The 27,275-nt window shown below is 44.8% G+C and overlaps 1 protein-coding gene across 2 annotated transcripts in view; it reads left to right on the top strand.

Annotated features, from left to right (window-relative positions):
- Positions 1-27,275, top strand: part of SYN1 (synapsin I) — a 557,871-nt gene that overhangs the window by 326,934 nt on the left and 203,662 nt on the right. The gene's annotated exons all lie outside the window — the stretch shown is intronic.

Genomic DNA, 27,275 nt, shown 5'->3' on the forward strand with positions numbered 1-27,275 from the left:
GAGGAGAAAAACTGCACATGGATGAAGAAAATAGGCAGAAGTTGAGGACCAGAAATGAAGAAGAAAGGAGGAAAGGAAAGAAATAAATGGAAAGGAAGCCCTGGAAACGGAGTTAAAAGGACAGATAGCAGCAGAATCGGATACTGGGCCAGCATGATCAGAAAAACAGTCACCAGACAACAAAGGTAGAAAAAAATCATTTTATTTTCATTATAGTGTTTGGAATATGTTCACTTTGAGAATCAGGTGCTCAACATTAAAAGTTTATATTTATTTACTTATTTATGGCATTTTATTGCATATTAAACATGAATTAGATTGGAACCTGGGATAATTTAATTTTTTTTTCCTGGAGTAATGCATTGCCACCCCCCCCCCCCAGGCTCTCTCCCCGGCTATAGCCAGCTCTGCAATTTGGGGGGGGGGGGGGGGCGCAGAGAGGGACCGGGGAGAGAGCCTGTTGTTAAACATTTACCAGCACACCACTGGATCTACATATGGTCGTTAATAAAAGGAGCTCATTGTGAACACTATCCACCCTAAAAGGGTGTTTTGTGGTTCTACATGAGAATTGTGATATTATGATCCCTTGTTTCAAATTGTTGACGGTCTGCATTTTCCGTATGGGTGGTATATTAAAGTGATTGCTCAAAGCATATACTAACCACAATCGCTCAACTACAAAACACTATGCACAACTTTGTGCAAAAACACACTCAGAACCTTACTGTACCATAAATATTATACTGGGCAGACCCTAATACACCATTATTTGACATATGATACACATCTAATATCTAAATTTAATAAAAGGTATTAATTGTGACTATTTTATTTTTACTTATTTTTTTCTGTGTGTTGTCAGACAATTATGGATGTAAGCTCCGCCCCTGGCCCTGCCCCTAACCCCACCCCCTTTAGCCTCCCCAAACAGTTGGGCCACTGACTGCCTATGGGGAGAGAGGTGGTATATGATCTGGTTGGGTTGGGGAGAGGATGAGAGGCTGCTAGACTACCAGGGATAGAGGCCCTGCAGAAAGCTGGGTCATGGTGCCAGCAGTTGTTTTGTTTTTAATTCAATGTCATCCTTCCTGTCAGCTAATCTCCACTTATTCACTGACAGGAAAGGTGACATTTAGCAATGAGCTGCAGATTACTGCTGCAATTTTAATGTGGCAGTAATTTGCATGTTCATTGATTATAGCATGCTGCTGGGTTTTATTTTGTTGTTTTTTTTTGGGGGGGGGAGGGGTTGCAGAATTTCATGGTAGAATGGAGGATCTACCACCAGGCTTTGTACATGGTCCCCTTGGCGTCTGTCCTAGATCTTTTTGAATTCTGATACCATGTTTGCTCCCTCCCCCACCCCTGAATCTCCAGTGGGAAGCTGTTTCACATACCCGTTACCCTTTTGTGAAAAAAATTCTCATTACTCTTGAATTTACCTCTTTCTTACAATTGTCACGCTAGTGTCAGCAATATCAGGTCACACTTTCACCTAGTTTGTTTTATTCCCAACGTTTATCAAATAAGTAGCCTAGTGGTTAGTGCAGTGGGCTTTGATCCTGGGGAACTGAGTTCAATTCCCACTGCAGCTCCTTGTGACTCTGGGCAAGTCACTTAACCCTCCATTGCCAACCTGAATATATGTAAACCACTTTGAATGTAGTTGCAAAAACCTCAGAAACGCTGTATATCAAGTCCCATTTCCCTTATTCCCAAGGTTTAGCAAATACCTGAAGATTTACAAAGCTGTCTCTCTTTACCAACCCTATAATTATGACACAAATAGCTCTCATCAAGGTATCTCCTTTCTTCATCCTCAGTTTCTCATTAGGGTGTCACTGTACATGGCTGCATTCTTTCCTTCTTTGTTAGTTAGTGATAATTACCTGCAACATGGCTTCTTACATCTATTGACTGTTTTTCAGCAGAGGGTTCTAATGGCTTCTCTATTCCTGGCTTTTATGAAGGAATCATTAAATGGTCTCTTTCTTCAGCTGGTTTCATAGAGAAGCCACCCCCTGGTAAGGCATACATTATTACTCTTATAATTAATCTCTGGCTCTTAGTCACCTTTCAGATGGTGGTATCAGGTATTTTTTGCACTCCTGTTTATTTAAAGAAAGGGTATCATCAGTTTACTTTGCCTTTCCTTCCTTTCCAGCCCCCTCTTCTCACCACTGGGCTGCAATTTTCATTTCTTGCACAGACATTCTTTTATTCCCTCACCTCCTCAGAAGGTTGCTGGGATACACACTCCCAGCTGGTCTGCATTCCATCTTTCCCACTCCTCTTTTCTTTTCCCTCTGAAACTGCTCCCAGGAATTTGCCTGGGAAATTCCTATGAAAAGCTGCATTCCTGTCTCTGGTGTGGTTTGTTGACACAACCTAAAGTAGCGATCTACAGTATCCAAGTCATTTGAAAGAAGCAAGAACCTGTGTATTTATGCAGAATCATTTTTATTTATGTTAGCATTTTTATATGGTTCCTTATTGTACAGTGAACTATAGACAAGTACAATCAGTCTTCTTCCTGAAGTAACTAGTCTGCTCGGATACCAGAGGCACAGGAATATAATGTAACTTGCCCAAGAAGGTTCACTGTACAGTGAATGTGAGAAATTGCGATCATCTCCAACATACCCTGACACAGGAATGATATTCATTCCTGTCATGGTATGTGGAAAACTAATTGTACCACACACTTCTCTCAACCAGGGAGACAATCCAAATCATACACAAAGCTTAGAAATAAATTATGTCCAATAGAGCTCCAATTTGTGGCGTTACTCACTCTGCCATAAACTACTGAAAATAGTGGTGAAAAAAGCCTCGGATTCACGTAACAGCCTTTAGTAAATCACCGTCCACTTCCTGTCATCAATACAGTCATAGGCATAAAAAACTCCACTTATTATACGTTAATGGCATCAGCGAGTAAACAGTCTATCACATTGATACTGTGCAGTCATATAACAGTCACTTATTTGCAGCAGCAACTCTGTTCCACAGTCACAAGCAGTATCCAATAATCCATGGAAGTGCTGAAACTCCACATTACTCAAAACATTCCCAACAAGGATACTTGTTTCGCCGGAAACCCCTGCTGCATCAGGGGAATTGTCATTACTGCCTTCGCTCTAACAAAATGCCTGCCCGGTTTGGCGCCTTTTTTCTGGTTTTAACTACAGTTTGTCACACTGCCTTTTTATATTACTGCAAGTTAATTTCTTATAACTATAAGCACCATTTCACAAATCTCATCAGACGTGTACCTTTAAAAGTATGCTCTATACATGTCATACTTTGAGTTTGTTGATATATTATTACATCATATGACCTCCGATCAGTCTGATTGTATCACAGACCTTCGGCTTGAGAATTGCTAAATGTGATTTATCCTGCTTTGGATGGTAAGAACGCCCCTAATTAGCTTTTATCTTCTGAAAGTTCTATGTACTCATTTTGAGTGGTGGTTCACATTTTATTGATACTCATTTTTATATTCATGGTTTATGTCTTCCAAAGCATTACAATAGCTCACAATCTTTATACATATTTTGATAGCTTTACATACTGGTTTTGAGTGCCGATAAAATCCTTATGGCTCACGTCTATCATTATATTGTTATGGTCTCATAACACTTGCTTGCTATACTAATATCATGCTTTTTACTATCATGCTACCCAAGATCCTTTCTGTAATACTAAATGTTTATTTCTTATACTTCTCCACCATTCATGATGTATTGTAAGCCATATTGAGCCTGCAAAGAGGTGGGAAAATGTGGGATACAAATGCAATAAATAAAAATAAATAAATGGTTCACGTTCTCATGGTCCCAACGGCTGTGGTACATTTTGCCACACCTTCTTTATTTGGGTCTTGTCCAATTTCAATATAAAGAATTTTTCTCCGAGGACAAGCAGGCTACTTGTTCTCACATGTGGGTCAACGTCTGTGTCGGCCCGGGAACTGGCATTTTTGCAAGCAAAATATTAAAAAATCTTGCTAGAGCCTTCTGGTATGCGTGCAGTGCGCACCCGATTTCCTCCCCGTCGTGTGAACGTTCCCGCTCAGTTATTTTTTCTCCGCAGTGAGGTGCGGTCGAGTTTTTTCTCCGCTCCTCTTAGGCCGGGGAAAGAGTCTTCTGTTTTTCTGGCTTTTGCCTTATTTCTTTATTTCTTTTAATAGATATTTACATTTTAAAGAAAAAAAACCACCCAGTAGTTTTCTTTAGTTTTTTTTCTGCCCTTTTAAAGTTTTCTTTCTTTTTCGACGCGGCCGGCTTAGGCCACGCAGTCAGGTTGTTCCCTTCTTTTCGTCTCCTTTTTTCTTTTAACAGGCATGATCACGTCTTTTGATTTCGCCAAAGCCGTTTTTCCTTTCATGTCATTGAAGACACCCAGCGGCTTCAAACGTTCCAACTGGACCATCTCGGGTACCGATACCCACGTCTGGTGTATCCAGTGCCTTGGGCCCGACCATACCCCAGCCGTTTGTAGTCTGTGTCTTCGCATGAAGAAATGGACTCAAGTGTCTCGAGAGGGCCAACGAGAGAAGCTTTTTGGGGCTCGGTCCTTCAACATCGACATTGGTACCGAGGTTGGCGGCATCGACATCAAGGGACGCATCGACATTGAGGGACGCATCGACGTCACGAGGAAAGGTAATGGCTGCGGAACGACCAACTCATGCTGGGAACAGTGAGGCATTGAGTGGGGTCTCCACCTGTCTCGAGGCCTCCTGTTAAGCAGGCCCCCTGGGACCAAACTTAGTCAGACCTGGCCTCGAGGAGACGTGAGGATTCCACGTCTTCCTCATCGGTACCGATGAGTCTCGATGATGGGCGTCGAGCGAAGGCGAAGAAGCACCGTCATCGTTTTCCTTCGACACACGGTTCCTGGAGCTCTGGGGCATTGAGGGATTCAGCACCCGAGAAGCGTCGACGCCAAGAGGGTCGCTCTCCCTCTATTCAGGAGGTTCCGATGCGTCGGTCTAGCAGCCTGGTACCTGCTCCCGAGCCTCGACAGATTCTGCCACCGGCTCCTTTACCAACCCCGCAGCCTTGTCCGACGGTGGCTCTCAACAAGTGCATCAGGGCCCTGCTTCCACAGCTTCTGGAAGGGTTACTGCGCCAGTCTGCTTCGGTGTCAGGGGTGCTTGTGCCTTCTGTACCATCTGCTGCAGCGGTATCTGGCCCTTCGCCTGTGGTAAGGTCCCCGACCTTGGTACCACTTGCGGCATCGGTCTCGGCTGCCACCCAGGTCGACTCCCCTTTGACGTCAGTGGAGGAAGCTTCACCGGAGTCCAGGCGGGCATCGACTTCTTGGCACCGCCATCGAGGACGTCGTTCCTCGACGTCGAGGCAGGCTCAGTTTCAGACTGCTCTGAGAGATGTCTTGTCCGATACTGAAGATGAGCGTTCGTGGGAGGAAGAGGAGGATCCCAGGTACTTTTCTTCTGTCCTATGGGATTCCTTCTGAACCTTCCCCTCCACCAGAAAGGAGAGTCTATCCTTTACCTCCTTTGTCCGGGAAATGGCTGTGGCTATTCCCTTCCCTATGGAGGTTGAGGATGAGTCCAGCGCTGACATGCTCGAGGTCCTGGATTATCCTTCTCCACCTACAGAGGCTGTAATGGCTCCTTTGCATAATGTACTGAAGGAAGTCCTTATGCGAAACTGGTCGTTCCCACTGTCTAATCCCGTGATCCCGAAAAGAACTGAATCCCAATATCGGATCCACGGGGAGCCTGGATTGATGAAGTCTCAGCTACCTCACAATTCCAAAGTGGTGGATTCCGCTCTCAAAAGAGCCAAGAGTACTAAGAACTATGCCGCGGCGCCCCCAGGCAGAGAATCTAGAACCTTGGACTCTTTTGGGAGGAAGGCGTATCAGGCCGCTATGCTCGCTGTCAAAATCCAGACATACCAGCTCTTCACAAGCATCCACTTGCGGAACTCGGTGAGGCAACTGTCTAGCTTGGTTGATGCACTCCCTCCAGAGCAGGCCGAGCCTTTTCGCTAGGTGGTCAGGCAGCAGAAGGCGTGTCAAAAATTCCTGGCCAGGGGTATGTTCGACACTTTTGATGTAGCATCCAGGATTGCTGCCCAAGATATAGTGATTCGCAGACTCTCATGGCTGCGTGTCTCTGACCTGGATCATTCGGTCCAGCAGCGGATGGCGGATGTTCCTTGCCGGGGGGATAACCTTTTTGGTGAGAAAGTAGAGGATCTGGTTGAGCAGCTCAAGAAGCACAATGATGCTATGGATTCTCTCTCCTGCCGGGCGTCTTTTGCTACTACCTGCTCATCTAGGAGGTTTTTTAGAGGGAAGAGGAGTGCTCCCTATTCCTATGCTAGGCGTAGGTACACTCCTGCTTCTCGGCAGCCTGTCCAGGCTCAGTCCCAGCGCTCTCGTTCTCGTCAATAGCGTGCGCTTAAGGCCTTTGCGGCTCCCCAGCAAAAGCAAGGGACGGGCTTTTGACTGGCTCCAGTTCAGCATAGCCTCAGTAAAAGTGTCCATGCCGGACGACTTGCCGGTCGGGCGGAGGTTGATGTTTTTACACCAAAGGTGGCCTCTCATAACCTCCGACAGGTGGGTTCTTCAAATAGTCCAGTCAGGATACACCCTCAATCTGGAATCCAAACCGCCAAATTGTCCACCGGGAGCTCATTCTTTCAGTTCCCAGCACAAACAGGTACTTGCAGAGGAACTGTACGCCCTTCTACAGGCCCAAGCGGTCGAACCCGTTCCACCGGGGGAAGAAGGGCTGGGATTCTATTCCAGGTACTTCCTTGTGCAAAAGAAAACAGGGGGGATGTGTCCCATCCTAGACCTAAGGGCCCTGAACAATTTTCTAGTCCGAGAAAAGTTCAGTATGGTTTCCCTGGGCACCCTTCTTCCCATGATTCCGGAAAACGATTGGCTATGCTCTCTGGACATAAAGGATGCTTACACCCACATCTCGATACTTCCAGCTCACAGGAAGTATCTTCGATTTCGGCTGGGAACATCACTTTCAGTACCGTGTACTGCCTTTTGGCCTGGCGTCTGCACCCAGAGTGTTTACCAAATGCCTAGCTGTAGTCGCAGCGTCGCTACGCAGACTGGGAGTGCATATGTTTCCTTATCTCGACGATTGGCTGGTGAAGAGCACCTCGAAGGAGGGTGCTCTAGAGTCTATGCGAATGACTATTCGGGTGCTAGAGCTAATGGGGTTTGTCATAAATTATCCCAAGTCCCAGCAGATTGATCATGGACCAACTTTGACACACTCTCATCAAAGGAAATCTCACATTGGCTCGGAAAATACACCAAATCGCAATGCAAATTAGACATTTGCCCTAATAGTCTAATAAGATCCACACCCAAACAATTCAAAAGAGACCTCACGAACCACGTAAATCACAGGCTTCAAAATGGGCTCTTCCCCACGGATAAAGGAAACATCCTACTTACTCCGATATCGAAAGATGCTAAGAAAAGCAAAATGGACCTAACCAACTATCGCCCAGTAGCATCTATTCCACTTATAACCAAACTCATGGAAGGCATAGTGACAAAACAACTCACTGAGTATCTAAATAAACACTCAATTCTGCACGAATCTCAATCAGGATTTCGGTCAAATCATAGCACCGAAACTGTTCTAGTGTCAGCAATGAACTCATTCAAACAAGCAATTGCAACTGGTAACAACATACTCCTCCTACAATTCAACATGTCCAGTGCCTTTGACATGGTTAATCATGAAATACTATTACATATACTAGAATACTTCAGAGTAGGAGGCACAGTTCTCAAATGGTTCAAAGGTTTCCTGACCACAAGATCATACCAAGTAACAACGAACGCGGACAGATCACCCCCATGGATACCTGAATGTGGAGTCCCCTAAGGATCCCCCCTCTCACCAACCTTATTCAACCTAATTATGATACCTTTAGCCAAACTTCTAGCCAACCAAAACCTCAACCCCTACATATATGCAGATGACGTCACAATCTACATTCCGTTCAAACATGATCTAAATGAAATCACCAATGAGATCAACCAAAGCCTCCAAACAATGCACACATGGGCAGATGCATTCCAACTAAAACTTAACGCAGAAAAAGCACGTCTTGTACTCACCTCGCAACATAACACAAAAAATTTCTCCAGCATAACCACACCATACTGTTCTCTTCCTGTCTCTCAAAAGTTGAAAATTCTTGGAGTCACCATTGATCGAAACCTCACTCTTGATGCCCACGTGAAAAACACGACGAAAAAGATGTTCTACTCCATGTGGAAACTCAAAAGAGTAAAACCGTTCTTCCCAAGATACATCTTCCGTACCCTGGTACAGTCAATGGTAATAAGTCATCTGGACTACTGCAACGCACCGTATGCTGGCTGTAAAGAACAGACTATCAAAAAACTCCAAACTGCCCAGAATACTGCCGCCAGACTCATATTTGGAAAAACTAAATATGAAAGTGCAAAACCCTTAAGAGAGAAACTTCACTGGCTCCCACTTAAGGAACAAATTGCGTTCAAAATCTGCACGATTGTACACAAAATCATTCATGCAGACACCCCAATATACATGCTAAACCTCGTGGACCTACCTCCCAGAAACACCACAAGATCATCCCGCAAATTTCTCAATCTGCACTTCCCCAGCTGTAAAGGACTAAAATACAAACTGATGCATGCCACTACCTTCTCTTACATGAGCACGCAGTCATGGAACGCATTACCTACAGACCTGAAAACAATCAACAAAATAACTATTTTTCGCAAATCTCTGAAGACATACCTCTTCAACAAAGCCTACAATGAGAACCGATAACCAATAACCTCACTAATCCATCTCACCAACCCACTCAGTTATGAAAACCCACCTCTATAACTAGCCTAATCACTCCCTTCGTTCTTCTTTCTTCCCTACTTAATCTCTGCACAACACTAACTGTATCTGATATCCTGGAATGTCATTGTTATCAAAATTATGTAAGCCACATTGAGCCTGCAAATAGGTGGAAAAATGTGGGCTACAAATACAATAAATAATAATAATCTCACCCCACTCCAAAAATTGGAATTCATTGGAGCTCTGTTGAACACTCAGACAGCTTGAGCTTATCTGCCCAAGGCAAGGGCGGACAACCTTCTGTCCCTGGTGTCCGTGGTTCGAGCGTCTCAGCAGGTCACGGCTCGGCAGATGTTGAGACTTCTGGGGCACATGGCCTCCACAGTTCATGTAACACCCATGGCATGTCTACATATGATATCAGCTCAATGGACCCTAGCTTCCCAGTGGTTTCAAGCTGCAGAGGATCTAGAGGATGTAGTTCAACTGTCCACCAGCTTTCAAAATTCTCTTCAGTGGTGGACGATTCGATCCAATTTGACCATGGGGTGACCATTCCAAGTTCCTCAGCCATAGAAAGTGCTGACGACGGATGCATCTCTCCTGGTGTGGGGAGCTCATGTAGATGGGCTCCACACTCAGGGAGCCTGGTCCTTTCAGGAAAAAGGTCTGCAGATCAATCTCCTGGAATTAAGAGTGATCTGGAACGCTCTAAAGGCTTTCAGAGATTGGCTGTCCAACCAAGTAATCTTAATTCAGACAGACAGTCAGGTTGCCATGTACTACACCAACAAGCAGGGGGACATCAGATCTCACCCTCTGTGTCAGGAAGCCGTCCAGATGTGGCTTTGGGCACACCGTCATGGCATGTTTCTCCAAGCCACTTATCTGGCAGGCGTAAACAACAGTCTGGCCGACAGGTTGAGCAGGATAATGCAACCTCACAAGTGGTCACTGAACATGAGCGTAGTCCGCAAGATCTTCCGAGTGTGGAGCACCCCCTCGGTGGATCTTTTTGCCACTCAGATCAATCACAAGGTTCCTCAGTTCTGTTCCAGGATTCAGGCCCATGACAGACTAGCGTCAGATGCCTTTCTCCTACATTGGGGGACAGGCCTTCTGTATGTGTATTGTAAGGGGTTACTCAGAAGACGGCCTCAAGGAAAGCGAGAGCAGCCCCGGAGAGAGATTAAGAGACATTTGCAAATCCCTTATGGATGAGGAATGCGCCCTCTGGTGGTCAAGAGACCGATTAGAATTAGGGATAAGCCTAGGAACCACGATTCCCACAATGCACCTGACCCAATACAGGACTCACAGGAAGTGGAGGGGAGGAACAGGATTGGGAGATGGACTCTAATCAGGGTGAGGAGCAGTAGCTGAGGGAGCCCTGTGAGGGGGTAGAAGAGATAGATGGGATAAAAGGGAGGATATGGAGGAGAATGGGGAGGAGAGTATGGAGGTGGCTACATTTGCACAGACTGCTGGTGCTAAGGTGAGGAGTTTCTTGGCCAAGGTATTTCCTCAACTGTCTGAAAGGGGAAAGACAGAATTGATGCAGCTGGGAAGAAACCTGTGGCAGGAAGTAATTAAGAAGGTTAAGGGTAGTAAAAGTTAAATACTGTGTGTTGTAAGGAACTGATGTTTAACCTGATAATTAGTGACTAACTGAGAAGAAGAAGGTGGTGTTAGAGGACATTGGACCATGTTCAGCAAATTAATAAGAAATCTCTGTCTGGCATTGTGAACGTGAGAACTGTCAAAGACTTTAAAGTGAGATCGTTTTACTGTGTTGCTGAAGTCACTACAACTGAACTAATATAAATAAAAGTGAACCCATTTATTATAAGACTGTTGGAGTTTCTGTCCGTTTGTTGGGGTTATCATTAAATGGCAAGCTAAAGGAGCAGTCACTCAAGGAAGCTGTGGCTGAAGAGGCAGAGAACTGGAATTAACCGGTGCTGCGAGGGAGAAAGGTCAGCATTGAAGCATATCAGCTAAGCAGGGTTGACCTGGGCCGAAGAGCAGAAAGGGGACCCACTGACAGTATCCTCCCATACCTCTAGTAAGGAAGATTTTGCTGAAACTCAAGCGAGACTGCAGAACTATGATCCTGATTGTACACTTCTGGCCATGTCAGATTTGACTCCCTCTTCTTCTGAAGTTGTCCTCCGAAGAACCGTGGAGATTGGAGTGTTTTCCAACACTCAGAACGAGGGGTCACTTCTACATCCCAACCTCCTGTCTCTGGCTGTCACGGCCCGGATGTTGAGGGCTTAGAATTCGCCTCCTTGGGTCTTTCAGAGGGTGTCTCTCGAGTCTTGCTGGCTTCCAGGAAAGATTCCACGAAGAGGTGTTATTCTTTCAAATGGAGGAGGTTTGCCATCTGGTGTGACAGCAAGGCCCTAGATCCTCTTTCTTGTCCTACACAGACCCTGCTTGAATACCTTCTACACTTGTCAGAGTCTGGTCTCAAGACCAACTCTGTAAGAGTTCACCTTAGTGCGATTAGTGCCTATCATCACCGTGTAGAGGGTAAGCCTATCTCTGGACAGCCTTTAGTTGTTCGCTTCATGAGAGGTTTGCTTTTGTCAAAGCCCACTGTCAAACCTCTGCCAATGTCATGGGATCTCAACGTCGTTCTCACCCAGCTGATGAAAGCTCCTTTGAGCCACTGAATTCCTGCCATCTGAAGTACTTGACCTGGAAGGTCGTTTTCTTTGTGGCTGTTACTTCAGCTCGTAGAGACAGTGAGCTTCAGGCCTTGGTAGTGCATGCACCTTATATCAAGTTCCATCACAACAGAGTAGTCCTCTGCACGCACCCTATATTCCTGCCAAAGGTGGTGTCGGAGTTCCATCTGAACCAGTCAGTTGTCTTGCCAACATTCTTTCCCCGTCCTCATACCCGCCCTGGCGAAAGCAGTTTGCACACCTTGGATTGCAACAGAGCATTGGCCTTTTACGTGGAGCGGACAAAGCTCTTTAGACAGTCCGCTCAGTTGTTTGTTTCTTTTGATCCCAACAGGAGGGGAGTCACCATTGGAAAATGCACAATCTCCAATTGGCTAGCAGATTGCATATCCTTCACTTACGCCCAAGCTGGGCTGACTCTGGAGGGCCATGTCACGGCTCACAATGTTAGAGCCATGGCTGCGTCAGTGGCTCACTTAAAGTCAGCCTCCATTGAGGAGATGCTGCAACATGGTCATCAGTCCACACATTCACATGTCACTACTGCCTTCAGCAGGATACCCGACGTGACAGTCGGTTTGGGCAGTCGGTGCTGCAGAATCTGTTCGGGGTTTAGAATCCAACTCCACCCCCCTAGGCCCATTTTTGTTCTGTTCCAGGCTGCACTCTCAGTTAGTTGTTTATGGTTTCAGGTCAATCTATGTTATGTCCTCGCCATTGCAAGGCCCAATTGACCAGTGTTCATTGTTTTGAGTGAGCCTGGTTGCTAGGGATATCCCACATGTGAGAACAAGCAGCCTGCTTGTCCTTGGAGAATGTGAAGATACATACCTGTAGCAGGTATTTTCCGAGGACAGCAGGCTGATTGTTCTCACAAACCCGCCCACCTCCCCTTTGGAGCTGTTGTTTGTTTATTATTTGCTTTTTTATTAAACTTAGCGGGAACACTCACGTGATGGGCGGGAAATCGGCCGCGCATGCGCAGTGCGCGCTGCCCGCACCAGAAGGCTCTGGCAAGATGTTTTTATATTTTGCTTGCAAAAATGCCGGTTCCCGGGCCAACATGAACGTCGACCCACATGTAAGAACAATCAGCCTGCTGTCCTCAGAGAATACCTGCTACAAGTATGTATCTTCGCTTTTCCCCCAAATCTTGATGTCTTAAATGAATATAGTATTTGTTTCCATACACCTCAAACATTTAGATTTAATTTAAATTTTTCAACATTACGTATTCATTATAGTTTATCATGGCAATTGTTTTTTAAGTTATTAAGTTTATTTTAAGTTAGTTTGTCTCAGTACTAGCTCCATACAATACAAAATAGCCTTTTATATATACCTAAAAAGTTTTTATATTCTTCTTCACTTACAACATCTACATTCACTACATGTCTATTTTTAAATTTTTTATTTTTTATGTTAAAAGACTTATTTGTGATTATTTATAGTCATGTCTTTTCTTTTCATTATTTATACTTTTTAGATCATTTAGTTTCCTTATTGGTGTCACATACATTCTATATACTGTATTTGTGTGTATACATTTGTGAAATATATTTTGTATCTTTAGAATTATCCATGTGACCCCTGATGTAGGCGATACGCCGAAACATGGACTGTGTCTGGTCCCTTTATATATTTGCATCAATAAAGTGTTTCTACATAGCATCTCCAGTGGTGGATTCGTCCCTTGTTCAGCCTCTACTCTTTCCTGTTTGGTCTTCTTGACGTAGAGGTTTTTCCTGTTTGTGTTGTGAAGCCCAGTTTATACCAGCATGGGAGGGTCCATTTCCGTGTATAACTTGCAGTATAATTACAACCAATTAAAAGAAAGCAGACTACTCCAGTTTCAAATTTAATCCATCAGGCATACTCTCTGTAATTTATATATCTACCTCTGCTGTACTTGATGTAATTTATTGCATATCTCCCCACGTTGCAGTGATGCAGGAATGGAAGCAATCACAGCACATCTCAAATCCACAAATCTGTGTCCCAATTCTTTTTTTTTTTATTGGCATATTATTGGCCTTGTTGTTCCCACATGTGGGTGGCGTCATCTGACAGAGTCTTTTGCGGACGCTGATTTACTAGAAAAGTAGAAAGTTCTACCAGCATTCCGCCATACATGCACTTGCCTTCCCACCTGACGCTCGAGCGCGGATCCTCCAGTCTTGTTTTTTCCATGGAGCTGAGAGAATGTTTTTCGTTCTCTGCCTCACACTGTGTTTTTGTTTTCAAAGTGCTTTCCCATTGGGGTATTTCTTTTTTTTTCTTTTACCCTTTTTGGGGTTTTTCCCTTCCCTCGTATTTTTTGTAGGTTTTTTTTTGGCACTTTAAGTTTCCTTTTTCGTGTGTGGCAGTACGTTTAGGCCACAACTCTGACCTCAATTTGATCTCTTCTCCTTTTTCTTGTTCAAGATTGAGGAGTTTCATTTGGCCGAGATTGTTTTACGATGTCCCAGAAGACTCCCAGAGGCTTGACTGTCCTTCTATGTTTGAATTGTACAGCGCTGCGTAACCCTAGTAGCGCTTTAGAAATGGTTGTTGTTGTTGTTGTTGAAGGGCTGCACTAAATGCAGGCACGTGATATCTGCTACAGACACACACAATTGGTGCTTAGGGTGGCTTGGGCCAGATCATGACCCCTCTCTTTGTGATCTTTGTTTGCATATGCAGGCAAGAACCCAGAGAGTGCAACTGGTTCAAAGGGAGCAACATTTTAGTTCTTTGAAGGCCGGACCATCGACTTCGGCACTGGCAGCATTGACCACCATGGCTGCTCCTACTCCGGCATCCACTGGGAGTGTACTGGCATTGAGTGGGTCTCCACCTGCATCAACACTGGGTGCTGTTAGCATGCCCCGGGACCGGTCAGCATTGGACCTGACACCAACATCGAGGATCTGCAAGGATTTGACGTCGTCCACATTGGCACTGGGAGATTGGGGATCTATGCATTGGGGGACACCCAAAAAGTATAAGCACCAGTCTTCTTGACACACGGTGCTGGAAGCACCAGGGCATCGGTGGAACCAATATCTGAGAAGCACCAGCACCGGGAGGAGTGCTCCTCCTCCTTGGAAGAGGTGTCAGTATGCAAGTCACCAAGTGGCCCGGTCCCTGCCACCGGTTCAGCACCGACTTCTTTTCAGGCTGCCTCTGCCCCGACTTCCATACCTTTGCTGATGTCCGTCTTCTAGGAGCTGATGCAGTTGCTGCAAGGGGCTCCTGCCTTGGCATCAAGGGCACTTGCATCATTGCCAGAGCAGCATCAGATCCTCCCCGAGGCTCCATCGATGTGTGCCCTCTCTGGGTGTCAGTGTCAATAACTGGGCAGGCAGTGCCACCCTCAACATTGGGGGAGGAAGTTTCCACAGAGTCTGGAGGTAGAACTGTTCCTCAAAGCTCCTTGGAGCGTGGACATTGCTCTACCACAGCGAGGTTGGCATGGACTCAATCACCTGCTCCTGTGGAAGAGGTTACTTACCTCATTAAGAAACACACAGATACTATCCACACTCTGTTCGGCAAGAAGACACTCAACTGGGTTTAGGCGTCGTACCTATTATTGTCAGAGGCGTTGGTACCAGCCTCCCGCTCGTTCTAATCTGGCAACTCAGGCCCAGCGTCCCAAGCCTCACCAACCCCAACCTCAGAAGTATCAGCTGGCTCCCCAGTCAAATAGGGCATGGGCTTTTGACTGGCTCCAGCAGAGCATAGCCATCCAAAAAGTATCCATCTTGGATGCTCACTTTTTACCAACACAGATGGCCTCTTACAACCTCCGACCGGGTGGTTCGCCAAATAGTCCAGTTCGGGTACACTCTAAACTGGTGTCAGAGACCTCCACGTTGCCCACTGAGAGCATCGTTCACCAGCTCTCTGCACAAGCAGATACTTGCAGAGGAACTCTTCGCCCTTTTACAGACCCACACAGTCAAACCCTACCACCAGAGGAAGAAGGAAAGGGATTCTATTCCAGATACTTCCGTGTGACCAAGAAGTCAGGGGGATACCAGCCTGTCCTTGACTTAAGGGCCATGAACAATTTTTTGGTGAAAGAAAAGTCCAGGATGATTTCCCTGGGCAGCCTACTTCCTCTCATTCAGGCAAATGATTGGCTATGCTCTCTGGACCTGAAGGATGCCTATACCCACATTTCGATACTTCCCAGTCACATGAAGTATCTCAGATTTCAAGTGGGGAAGCACCACTTCCAGTATCACTTTCTGCCATTTGGCCTAATGTCTGCACCCAGAGTTTTCACTAAATGTCTGGTAGTAGTTGCAGCATTTCTACTCAGACTGGGGTTGTATGTGTTTTCCTATCTGGACGATTGAATGGTCAAGAGGATATCTCAAGAAGGAGCCAAGGAGTCAGTGTGGATGACTATTCAGGTGTTGGAGCTTCTTGGGTTTGTAATCAGTTAACCGAAGTCCCATCTACAGCCGGTTTGTCAATTGGAGTACATAGTTCTGCTAGATGTAGTGCAGGCTCAGGCCTTCCTCTCTCAAGCGAGAGCAGATTCCCTAGTAATGCTTGCCTCACAGGTCCACACCAGCCAGCAGGTGTCAGCTCAGCAAATGTTGAGATTGATGGGCCACAGTGGATGTCATGCCCATGGCATGGCTCCAATTGAAAGCAACCCAATGAACCCTAGTTTCCCAGTGGTCTTAGGCAACAGGGAACCTAAAGGATGTCATTTATATTCTACTGGAGCTGGCTCATGCTCTTCTCTGGTGGACAATTTGGTCCAAGTTAACCCTGGGGCTACCATTCCAAATTTCGCCACCTGAAAAGGTATTGACCACGGATGCATCCAACCTGGATTGGGGAGCTCATGTGGATGGGCTTAACACCCAGGGTCAGTGGTCTACTCAAGAGACTCAGTTCCACATCAGTCTTGAGCTATGGTCCATTTGGAATGCTCTAAATGCTTTCAGAGATCAACTCCAGAATCAAATTGTGATGTTCTATATCAACAAGTGAGGGGTGGGGGGGTAAAGGATCCTTGTGTCAGGATCCGGTGGGCAGCAGGCATTGGGCTCTATTTCATGGTATGGACCTCCGTTTCACTTACCTACCCGGAAAGAAAACTGCCTGGTGGACAGACTGTGCAGAATATTGCAACCGCAAGAGTGGTCTCTCAATATAGGAATAGCCCGAAAGATCTTCCAAGATTGGGACACCCCCTCAGTGGATCTTTTCGCCACTTACCTCAACAACAAAGTCCCTTAGTTCTGCTCCAGGCCCAGATCACATGGCAGAGTAGTATCAGATGCCTTCCTTCTGCATTAGAGGTAGGGTCTCCAGTATGCGTAGCCTCCCATTCTTCTGATAGAGAAGACTTTGCTGAAACGTGGGCAATACCGGGGAGCCATGATTTTGATCGCTTGTTACTGGCCATGGCAGATCTGGTTCCCGCTTCTTCTGGAGTTATCCTTCAAAGATCCATGGAGATTGGATTGTTTTCCAGCCCTCAACACGCAGAACGAGGGGTCCCTTCTGCATCTTAGTCTCCAATCTCTGGCCCACATGGCTTGGATCCTGAGAGTGTAGAATTCGAACACCTTGGGCTGTCTGAGGCAGTCTCCAGTTTCTTGTTGGCTTCCAGAAAAGATTCCACTAAGAGGTGTTACTCTTTTAAATGGAAGAGGTTTGGTGTTTGGTGTGAGGGCAAGGCCCTAGATCCCTTCTCTTGCCCTAGACAAAAACTGCTTGAGTATCTCTTGCACTTTTCTGAGTCTGGTTTAAAAACCAACTCTGTAAGTGTTCTTTATCTCAGTGCAATTGGCACTTATCATCACCATGAAGGGGACAAATCCATCTATGTACAGCCTTTAGTTCGCTTCATGAGAGGTTTGATGTTGTCAAACCTCCAACCAAACTTCATGTAGTGTCATGGGATCTTAACATGGTCATCACCCAGCTGATGAAAGCTCCTTTTGAGCCTCTGGGTACCTGCCATCTAAGGTTTTTGACCTGGAAATCTGTGTTTCTGGTGGTGGTCACTTCAGCTCGCAGAGTCAGTGAGCTCTAAGCCCTGATAGCTCATTCACCATATTCTATATTTCACCACAACAGAGTTGTCCTCTGCACACACCCTAAGTTCCTTCCTAAGGTTGTGTTGGAGTTCCATCTTAACCAGTCAGTTGTTCTGTCAACATTCTTCCTGAGGCCTGATGCCCATCCTGGTGAACATTTACTGCATTCCTTTGACTGCAAGCGAGCCTTAGCTTTCTATCTGGAGTGGACTAAAGTCCCTAGTCAGTCCACCCAGCTTTTTGTTTCTTTTGACCCCAGTAGGTTGGGGTTGGCCATTGGCAAACACACACTTTCAAATTGGATGGCAGGCTGCATCTCCTTTGCGTATGCCCAAGCTGGACTGACTCTTGAGGGCCAGACGACATTACCAACAAACGACATTACCAACTACCGCCCAGTAGCATCTATCCCATTAGTAGTCAAACTAATGGAAGGACTGGTGACCAAACAACTTAATGACTACATAAACAAATTCACTGTACTACTTGAGTCACAATCAGGATTTCAACCCCTACACAGCACCGAAACAGTACTACTTACTCTCCTAACCAAATTCAAGCAGGAAATAGCAATAGGCAATAGCATTCTCCTCCTCCAATTTGACATGTCAAGTGCATTCGACATGGTTAACCATAACATACTGCTAAGACTCCTTGAATACTTCGGAATCGGTGGTAGCACTCTCAATTGGATCAAGGGTTTTCTAACCACAAGAACATATCAAATGAAATCAAAAACAAACACATCGGCACTGTGGAAATCAGACTGCGGAGTACCACAAGGATCACCACTATCACCAATCCTTTTCAACCTCATGATGACTCCACTAGCCAAGACCTTAGCCACCTAAGGCCTTAACCCTCTTATCTACGCTGATGACGTTACATTATACATCCCCTACAAACATGATTTGGCAGAAATCACCAATGAAATCATGCTCAGCTTTAGCATCATGAACTCATGGGCAAATGCATTCCAACTAAACCTCAATACAGAAAAAACACACTGTCTCATCATCTCATCCCAATACAACACATATAAACCCACAAACATTAATACCCCAGGATACACCCTCCCTATCTCAGCCTGAAAATTCTCGGAGTAACAATCGACTGTAACCTCTCACTAGAGATCCAAGCGAAATCCAACATAAAGAAAATGTTTCTCTCAATGTGGAAACTCAAACGCGTGAAACCATTCTTCCCGAGGGCAATCTTTCGTAACCTGATACAGTCAATGGTACTAATCCACGCAGACTACTGTAATGGAATCTATGTGGGATGCAAGGATCAAATAATAAAGAAACTTCAGACCACCCAAAACACAGCAGCCAGGCTTATACTTGGAAAAACGCATTTTGATAGCGCCAAGGTTCCTGGAAAACAGATGTGAGGATGTTATAATGCTGTTGTATCGCTCCATGGTGCGACCGCACCTTGAGTATCGTGTTCAATTCTGTTTGCCGCATCTCAAGAAAGATATAGTACAATTGGAAAAGGTGCAGCGAAGGGCAGTAAAATGATAGCAGGGATGGGACGACTTCCCTATGAAGAAAGACTAAGGAGGCTAGGGCTTTTCAGCTTGGAGACATGATAGAGGGGAGACATGATAGAGGTATATAAAATAATGAGTGGAGTGGAACAGGTGGATGTGAAGCATCTGTTCATGCTTTCCAAAAATACTAGGACTAGGGGGCATGCGATGAAACTACAGTGTAGTAAATTTAAAACAAATCAGAGAAAATGTTTCTTCACCCTACGCGTAATTAAACTCTGGAATTCGTTGCCGGAGAACATGGTGAAGGCTGTTAGCTTAGCAGAGTTTAAAAAGGGGTTAGATGGTTTCCTAAAGGACAAGTCCATAAACAACTACTAAATGGACTTGGGAAAAATCCACAATTCTAGAAATAACATGTATAGAATGTTTGTACGTTTGGGAAGCTCGCCAGGTGCCCTTTGCCTAGATTGGCCACTGTCGTGGACAGGATGCTGGGCTCGATGGACTCTTGGTCTTTTCCCAGTGTGTCATTACTTATGTACTTAAGCCACTCCGAGAAAAACTGCATTGGCTACCAATCAAAGAACGTATCACTTTCAAAATCTGCACGACTTTTCATAAAATTATTTACGGCGAGGCACCGGGATACATGACGGACATCATCGACCTGCCAACCAGAAACACCACAAAATCTGCGCTATCATACCTAAACCTCCATTACCCAAGCAGCAAAGGACTCAAATACAAATCCACCTATGCATCCAGCTTTTCCTACTTAAGCGCACAACTATGGAACGCACTGCCAAAAGCAGTAAAAACTACGCCCGACCACCTAAATTTCCAGAAAGCACTAAAGACAGACCTGTTCAAAAGAGCATACCCCACTGACTCAACATAAAAAGACCTGGATACCTGCGACACAACGTAACCATAGACCATAAAGGACATTACCTGACTCTTTCTCTCCCTTTCTTTTTTTTAATTTTTTTATTTATGACTTTTCAATAGTTTACATCATGATAATAATACATGAAAATGTATAAGAATTTGAAACATAAATTTTAAAGAATTCTAATACAATGAAACATTCCTTATTATTTTGTCCACAATGGGAGGATCCAAGAATAGGAAACAAATTTTACTAAAAGAATTTAACAATTATATCACATATAGACTGGAAGGATGTCGGGAGCCTGCAGCCTAGACAGTGCAATTAACTGGGAGATGCCATCTCAGGGACATCTTGCATCATCTCAGGGACATCTTGCATCTTTCTCTCCCTTTCTAAGTTCTCCCCAATTATACCTACTATACATATACCTCATTCTACCAAAACATCACCTTGTACTCATTATACCTTGTATTTGTGCAGACCGGAATCGGCTAACACCATTAATGGTTATATGTAAGCCACATTGAGCCTGCAAAAAGGTGGGAAAATGTGTGATACAAATGTAACAAATAATAATAATAATAATGTCACGGCTCATAATGTCAGAGCCATAGTTGGGTTGGTAGCCCACTTGAAGTCAACCCATAGAGGAGATTTGCAGGACTGTCACGTGGTCTTCAGTCCACACATTCACTTCCCACTATTGTTTGGATCAGGACACCCAATGTGACAGTTGGTTCGGACAGGCAGTTCTGGAGAGTTTGTTTGGTGTCTAGAATCCTAGGCCCTGTTTTATTCTGTTCCAGGCTGCACGTACACAGCTAGAGTGTATATATAGTTTCAGGTTGAATGAAATTTCAGTCTTGATGTTTCAAGATTCAGTTATCCTAGCTTTCTTGTTTTGGGTGAGCCTGGTAGCTAGGGATTCCCACGTGTGAGAATAACAAGGCCTGCTTGTCCTTGAGAAGGCGAAGGTACTTACCTGTAGCTGGTGTTTTCTGAGGACAGCAGGCCAATTATTATCACCAGGAGTTGTATTTAGTTATGAACTTTATTCTTTTTCATCTGACTGGAGGACCCGCGCTTGAGCATCGAACAGGAAGGCACTAGTGCACGGTACCTGGTCAAAATAGCCCCTGACAAAAAACAGAAAAAGCTCCCGACATAATAGTCCCTGACATAACAGCCACTGTCAAAACAGCCTGCCCACAATATAACCCTTGACAAGTTAGCCGCACGACAAAAGGGCCCAATCAGGCTGCCCAGAATATGGCACTGCCAAACAGGATGAGGTTGGTAAGGCTATGAAAATGATGACAATATTGTTTTTTTTTTTAATTAGCATGTTGATGGAAGAATAGTTTCTTTAAATAGCAGAACAGATCATGAATACCAGTTTGTAGCTATAGAGTTTTGTTTGTTTATATATGCTTTATGCAATTGAATGCTGGTAGGAGTCTTTATCAGTGAAGATTTCAGTTTTAGTTTATTATATTTGTTGTGATTTGTTATGTTTTCTTAGGGAGCTGTTTTGTTAAGAGGGCTATTTTGTGTAGGGTTGTTTTGTGGGAGGGGCCATTTTGTCAAGGGCTATTTTGTTGGGGTGTGAAATGTCAAGGGTTAATTTGTTAGAAGGCTGTTTTGTCAGGGCATTTTTGTCAGGGCTATTTTGTCTGGGCTATTATGACTGGGTGCCCTAGTGCACGCATGGTGGGACGCTGCTAGAACCTTCTTTTCTAGCGAATCAGCGTCTGCACTGGGCTCCATCAGATGACGTCACCCACATGTGAGAATAATTGGACTGCTGTGAACACAAGCTTTCAGGTAAGTACCTTCACTTTATGCATAGGAAATATAAAGCACAACACCAATTCTAAACAAATAATATAAGCATACAAGGCCACATTAAGTAGAACATAAGATGAATGCACACTGCACAAATCAAGAAAAAATACCCCTGAAGAATACCATCAAGCACCATATAATAAATCAATCAAACTCCATTCCTGCCTAAAGAGAGAAAGAAAAAGCAAATAAGAAAATAAAAATGAAATAATTCAAGCTTTCTCTTTTTCTATCAAAAAGGTTTCCAACTGAGTGGGATCAATAAAAATATAGGAATAGCCATTCATTATCAGACATTTGCATCTGTGCTCCAATTCTGCGCATTGTTTCACCAAAGGTTCCTCTCCCCTATTATATTCCAAATTATACTTATGTTCAAATAATCTAATATTCAATGCGCGAAACGATTGTCCCACATACACATTCTTGCATGGGCAGATCAGGATGTAGATGACATTAGCAGAAACACAGGTATTTTTTGAAGAAATATTGTAGGACTTTGGAACCTGATCGGTGCTTTAAAAATATGGAGTGCTTGATGTTGTATTGTAGAATGATCAATTTGAAAGATTTGCAGTGTCCTTCAGATGTATGGACTGTCACAAGAGAATCAAGGTGTGGTCATTGGAAATGTGGCCACTGTGGTGTATGTGATATGGTAGAGGGTGTTCATGTGTCCATTCCTAAGCATTGGACTGTGACTTTAACAAGATAAACTACCTGTGTTTCAACTAAAGTCATCTACATCCTGATCTGTCCAAGTGAGAAAAGTGTATGTGGGACAAACGTCTCGAGCACTGAAGACTAGATTATTTGAACGTAAGTATAATTTGGAACATAATAGGGGAGAGGAGTCTTTGGTGAAACATAGCGCAGAATTGGGACACTGATTTGTGGATTTGAGATGTGCTGTGATTGCTTCCATTCCTGCATCATTGCGACGTGGGAATATATGCAGGAAATTGCATCAAGTGGAGCAGAGGTGGATATATAAATTACAGGCAGTATGGCCTGATGGATTGAATTAAAAACTGGAGTTGTTTGTTTTCTTATAATTGGTTGTGATTATACCACAAGTTGTACATGGAAGTGAACCCTACCAGTCGTGGTATAAATTGGGCTGCCATTTTGTTAGAGCGCAGTGCAGTAATGACGATCCCCCGATGCAACCGGGGTGTCCAGTGAAACAAGGATCCTTGTTGGGAATGTTTTAAGTAATGTGGAATTTCAGCACTTCAGTGGATTATTGGATACTGCATGTGACTACGAACGGAGTTGCTGCTGCAGATAAGTAACTGTTATATGACTGCATAGTATCAGTGTGATAGATTGTTTACTCGCTGATGCCATTAACATATCATAAGTGCAGTTTTTTTAATGCCTATGATTGTATTGATGACAGGAAGTGTACTGTGTCTTACTAAAGGCTGAGGCTTTTCTCACCACTATTTTCAGTAGTTTATAGCAGAGTGAGTAACTTCGCATATTGGAGCTCTATTGAACAATATTGATTTCTAAGCTTTGCATATGATGTGGAAAATTAAACCATTTGGAAGCATTTATTTATTTATTTTAAAGAAATTTCTAGTTCGCACTACCTAAAAATTGAAACGTTACAATAAACATGCAAAAATCAAACTTAAAAATTAAAAGTTTCAAATTTCAAGTTTCATCTTTATTTGATATACCACCTCTAACTTAAATACCCAAGGGGTCCTTTTACTAAGGTGCGCTAACAATTAGCGCATTTTAAATACTTAGAAGCCCATTTTATACCTATAAATCTATTAGCGCAACTTAGTAAAAGGACCCCTAAGTGGTTCACAAGCTAATATTAATAAGAAAAGTATAAAAATGTAAATATAGAGAAAAAAATTATTTAAATTACCTTTCCCCTCCCTGAGGAGGGGTCTGTTGCTGGCATCGGGAGGGTGCCAGAGGCTCCAGGAGGCAGAAGAGGGGCGTGAGGCCCTATGGTGCAGGCTGGCAGTTGTGGGAGGTGCTGGCAGCCAAGAGGAGGAGAGAGAACAGCTGCCCCCACGAACCTGGAAGTGCCTCGGGCTGCTGATCGTTGGACAGTCCCAAAGCTGGAGAGAGCCGGGAAAGAAAGCTGACGGGCAGTAGGATAACCTGTAGCACTCACCAGTGCTCTGGGGAAAGTAGGAGACAGGCTGGCAGGGACTGCTGTGGGTCAGCCAGCAGCCATGCATACACAAATAGTGTGTGTGCATGGGAGGGAGCCAATAGGGAAAGAGAGGAGGAGGGAACCCCTAGATTGGCACAAAAATAGTGCCAATCACAGGATAGAAGGGGAGGAGCAGACCCAGAAGTGGGCAGGACCTGGGGAACACACTGGGCATTTTCAAACAAGCCCGGACAGAGAGAGGGCTTCAGGCAAGCCCCAGAGAGAAGGGTGACAGAGAGAAGCCCCAGGCAAGAGCAGGAGGAGGCTGCTGGTAGACAGGCCCAGAGGAGGAAGCAGGCAAGCCTAGGCAGACAGCAGGCATCAGCAACAGGAGCTGAAGCAAGCCTGAGGGCAGAAGAAAGAGTGAGCTACAGGTTGGCCCTCTTGGAGAGAGAGAGAGCTGTGGACAAGCCTTAGAGAGAGGCTGCAATTAAGCCTGGAGAGCCGGCGAGGCCTGGGGCAGGGCTGGGAACAGAAGAGTGCTGGTGTGTGGGTCGTGCAGGGCTGGGAAGTACTGAATCAGGCCTGGAGGGGATCCAGCAGGCAGCGGGTGCAGAGAGAGGAGGGGTCAGGCACAGAGAAGAGAGAGAGTCTGAGCTGGGCAGAGTGAAGCTGGGCTAGAGAGAAACAGGAGGGGAGCCGTGCAGCTGGGGTCCACAAACCCATGAAAAAAGCCAGAACCCTGAGAAAGAAGCCCAATTGTGAGTGCCGGACCCCCAAGAGCCTGACTCCTGAGAGGGAAGCCTGACCGTGAGTGCCTGTACCTAAGTGTCCAACCACGAGTGCCTATGCCCAAGAGCATGACTGTGAGTGCCTGTACCCCAAAGTTTGACTGTGAGTGCTGACTCTGAAGAGAGAGCACTTGCATCCGAGCCCTTGCCCTGAGGAAGGGAGAGACCAACCAAGAGTGCCTGTCCTCAAGAGAAAGAGCCTGTCCTGAAAGAAGAACCAGTCCTACTGCCTGTACATAGGTGCCTGCCTCTGAGAAGCCTGTCTTAAGTGTTTGCCCCCTAGGTGCCCAACCTAACTTCTAGCAGTATGAGCTGAGGGGTTTGACTGTGAACTGTGAACCTTGAGATTTGTTACTGTGATATCCTTGAGCCTACTCAAGTGTAAATATCTTTGAACACTAGCTAGAATTTTAACATTTACTATCCAGTTAGGACACTTGTGTTATATGGTTTTTTTTATTTATCAAACTTATTATTCCATAATAAATAACATATTTTCTCGTTATCAAATCCCTTGGCTGGGCAGAATTTATTTGGAGAACCTGTTTGAACTCTTGAGAGTTCTGTAAGTGCAAGTGTACTACACTAATCCACCACTAGGGGGTTTACAGAAACTTAGGGATCCTTTTACCAAGCTGCAGGAAAAAGGGCTGTGCGCTAGCGGCAGGGGCCATTTTTCCCGCATGCCAGGGCCCTTTTAACTGCAGTGGGTAAAAAGACCCAAAGCACTAATAGCCATGCATTAAGAGAACTCTTACTGCATGGCCATGCTACAAATAGGTGGCGATAAGGGCTCCCGCTAGCACGGTTTAGTAAAAGAGGTCCTTAAACCATAAAACAGCTTCAGTTAACAACTTCAGATTTTTGGACAAGTTCTTCAGGAAAAGTCCATAGTCTGCTATTGAGACAGATAGGAGGATGCCACTGCTTGCCCTGGGGTTAGTAGCATGGAATGGTGCTACTATTTGGGTTTCTGCCAGGTACTTGTGACCTGGATTGGCCACTGTTAGAAACAGGATACTGGGCTAGATGAACTATTGGTCTGGCCCAGTATGGCTATTCTTTTGTTCTTATGTACACTTAATGATAGAAAGGATGTATGACAGAATTCAAATGAAAAGATAAGATATAAAAAAATAAGTACAATTATTCAATTATACAGTTAAACATCATTGTTACATGTCCTAGACCCGGTCATCTCAAAGATGCTCTTCCTCCTCCTCCTCAAATAATAAAGAAAAAAATCACATAAAATAATCCTAAAAATTAAAAATTACTAAAACAAATATAAAACAAAAATAATAAAATATAAAACATTGCAGAAAAAATCATCCCCTCGTTATTCAGCACACAGCAGTCAGTGTTTCCAAAGGTCAAAAGAATTTGAGCTGAATATTCTGGGCTGGACCTAAGCTGGGCACCAACAGTGAATATCCAGCTCATTGGTAACCACCAGAACTTATCTGGGTAACAGTGATATTCAAATCTGTACCCAGGTAAGTGCACTTACCCAGTTAGCAGACTAAGATTCTCATTTTCAAAGCACAGAGATGTCTCAAAGTACCCCAAAAACATTTATCTGCCCAAAAAAAATATCCAAATAGCAATTTTTGAGAGGCAGGGGAAAAAAAAAAGTCCAATACTGCAGTTTATCCAAATAGCAAGGTGGCAGGTTGGGGGTGGGTAGGAGGCGTGTTTTGAGCAAGACTAGGGACGGCCCAAAAACAAGACATCCAACAGTGATAAACAGGTAGAAACGTCCAAGTCTTAGATTTAGGACGTCCTAAGTTAGACCTGCTTCAACCATGTGCAGGGTAAAAAAAAGGTGCTCTGATTGAGCAGCTGACCACTGCAGTGATTAAGACATGATCCCTATGTAATTCCTCAGTGGTTCTATCTCTTTCTCTGTCCCCTAAAAATGAAACTGGAAAGAGAAATCAGGCTCTGTGACAGCCTCAGGTATTACAGACATTCTGACCAAAGCCCTCCAGAAACATATACCTACTGTATCTTACTATCCCCTTTATTTTTGAAAGTGATGGGCGCCCAGATTTCGACCCAAATCGGGAGATGGGCGCATTTCTCCCGTGGGCGCCCAAATCGGTATAATCGAAAGCCGATTATGGGCGTCTTCAACTGCAATCTGTCGCGGAAACGGCCAAAGTTGACTGGGGCGTGTCGGAGGCATGGTGAAGGTGGGACTGGGGTGTGGTTATCGGCCGAGGAGAGATGGGCGCCCTCAGCCGATAATCGAAAAAAGAAAGGCGTTTTTACCGTGAATTTGGGTCATTTTTTTACCCTTTTTTTCCACGAACAAGTCCCCTAAATGACCACATGACCACTGGAGGGAATCGGGGATGATCACCCCTGACTCCCCCAGTGGTCACTAACTCCCTCCCACCATAAAATATCAAACTTTAAGAACTTTTTTTCCAGCCTGTATGCCACCCTCAAATACCATACCCAGCTCCATCACAGCAGTATGCAGGTCCCTGGAGCAGTTGTTAGTGGGTGC

This window comes from Microcaecilia unicolor, chromosome 2 (assembly GCF_901765095.1).
Source record: "Microcaecilia unicolor chromosome 2, aMicUni1.1, whole genome shotgun sequence".
Lineage (NCBI taxonomy): Eukaryota > Metazoa > Chordata > Amphibia > Gymnophiona > Siphonopidae > Microcaecilia > Microcaecilia unicolor.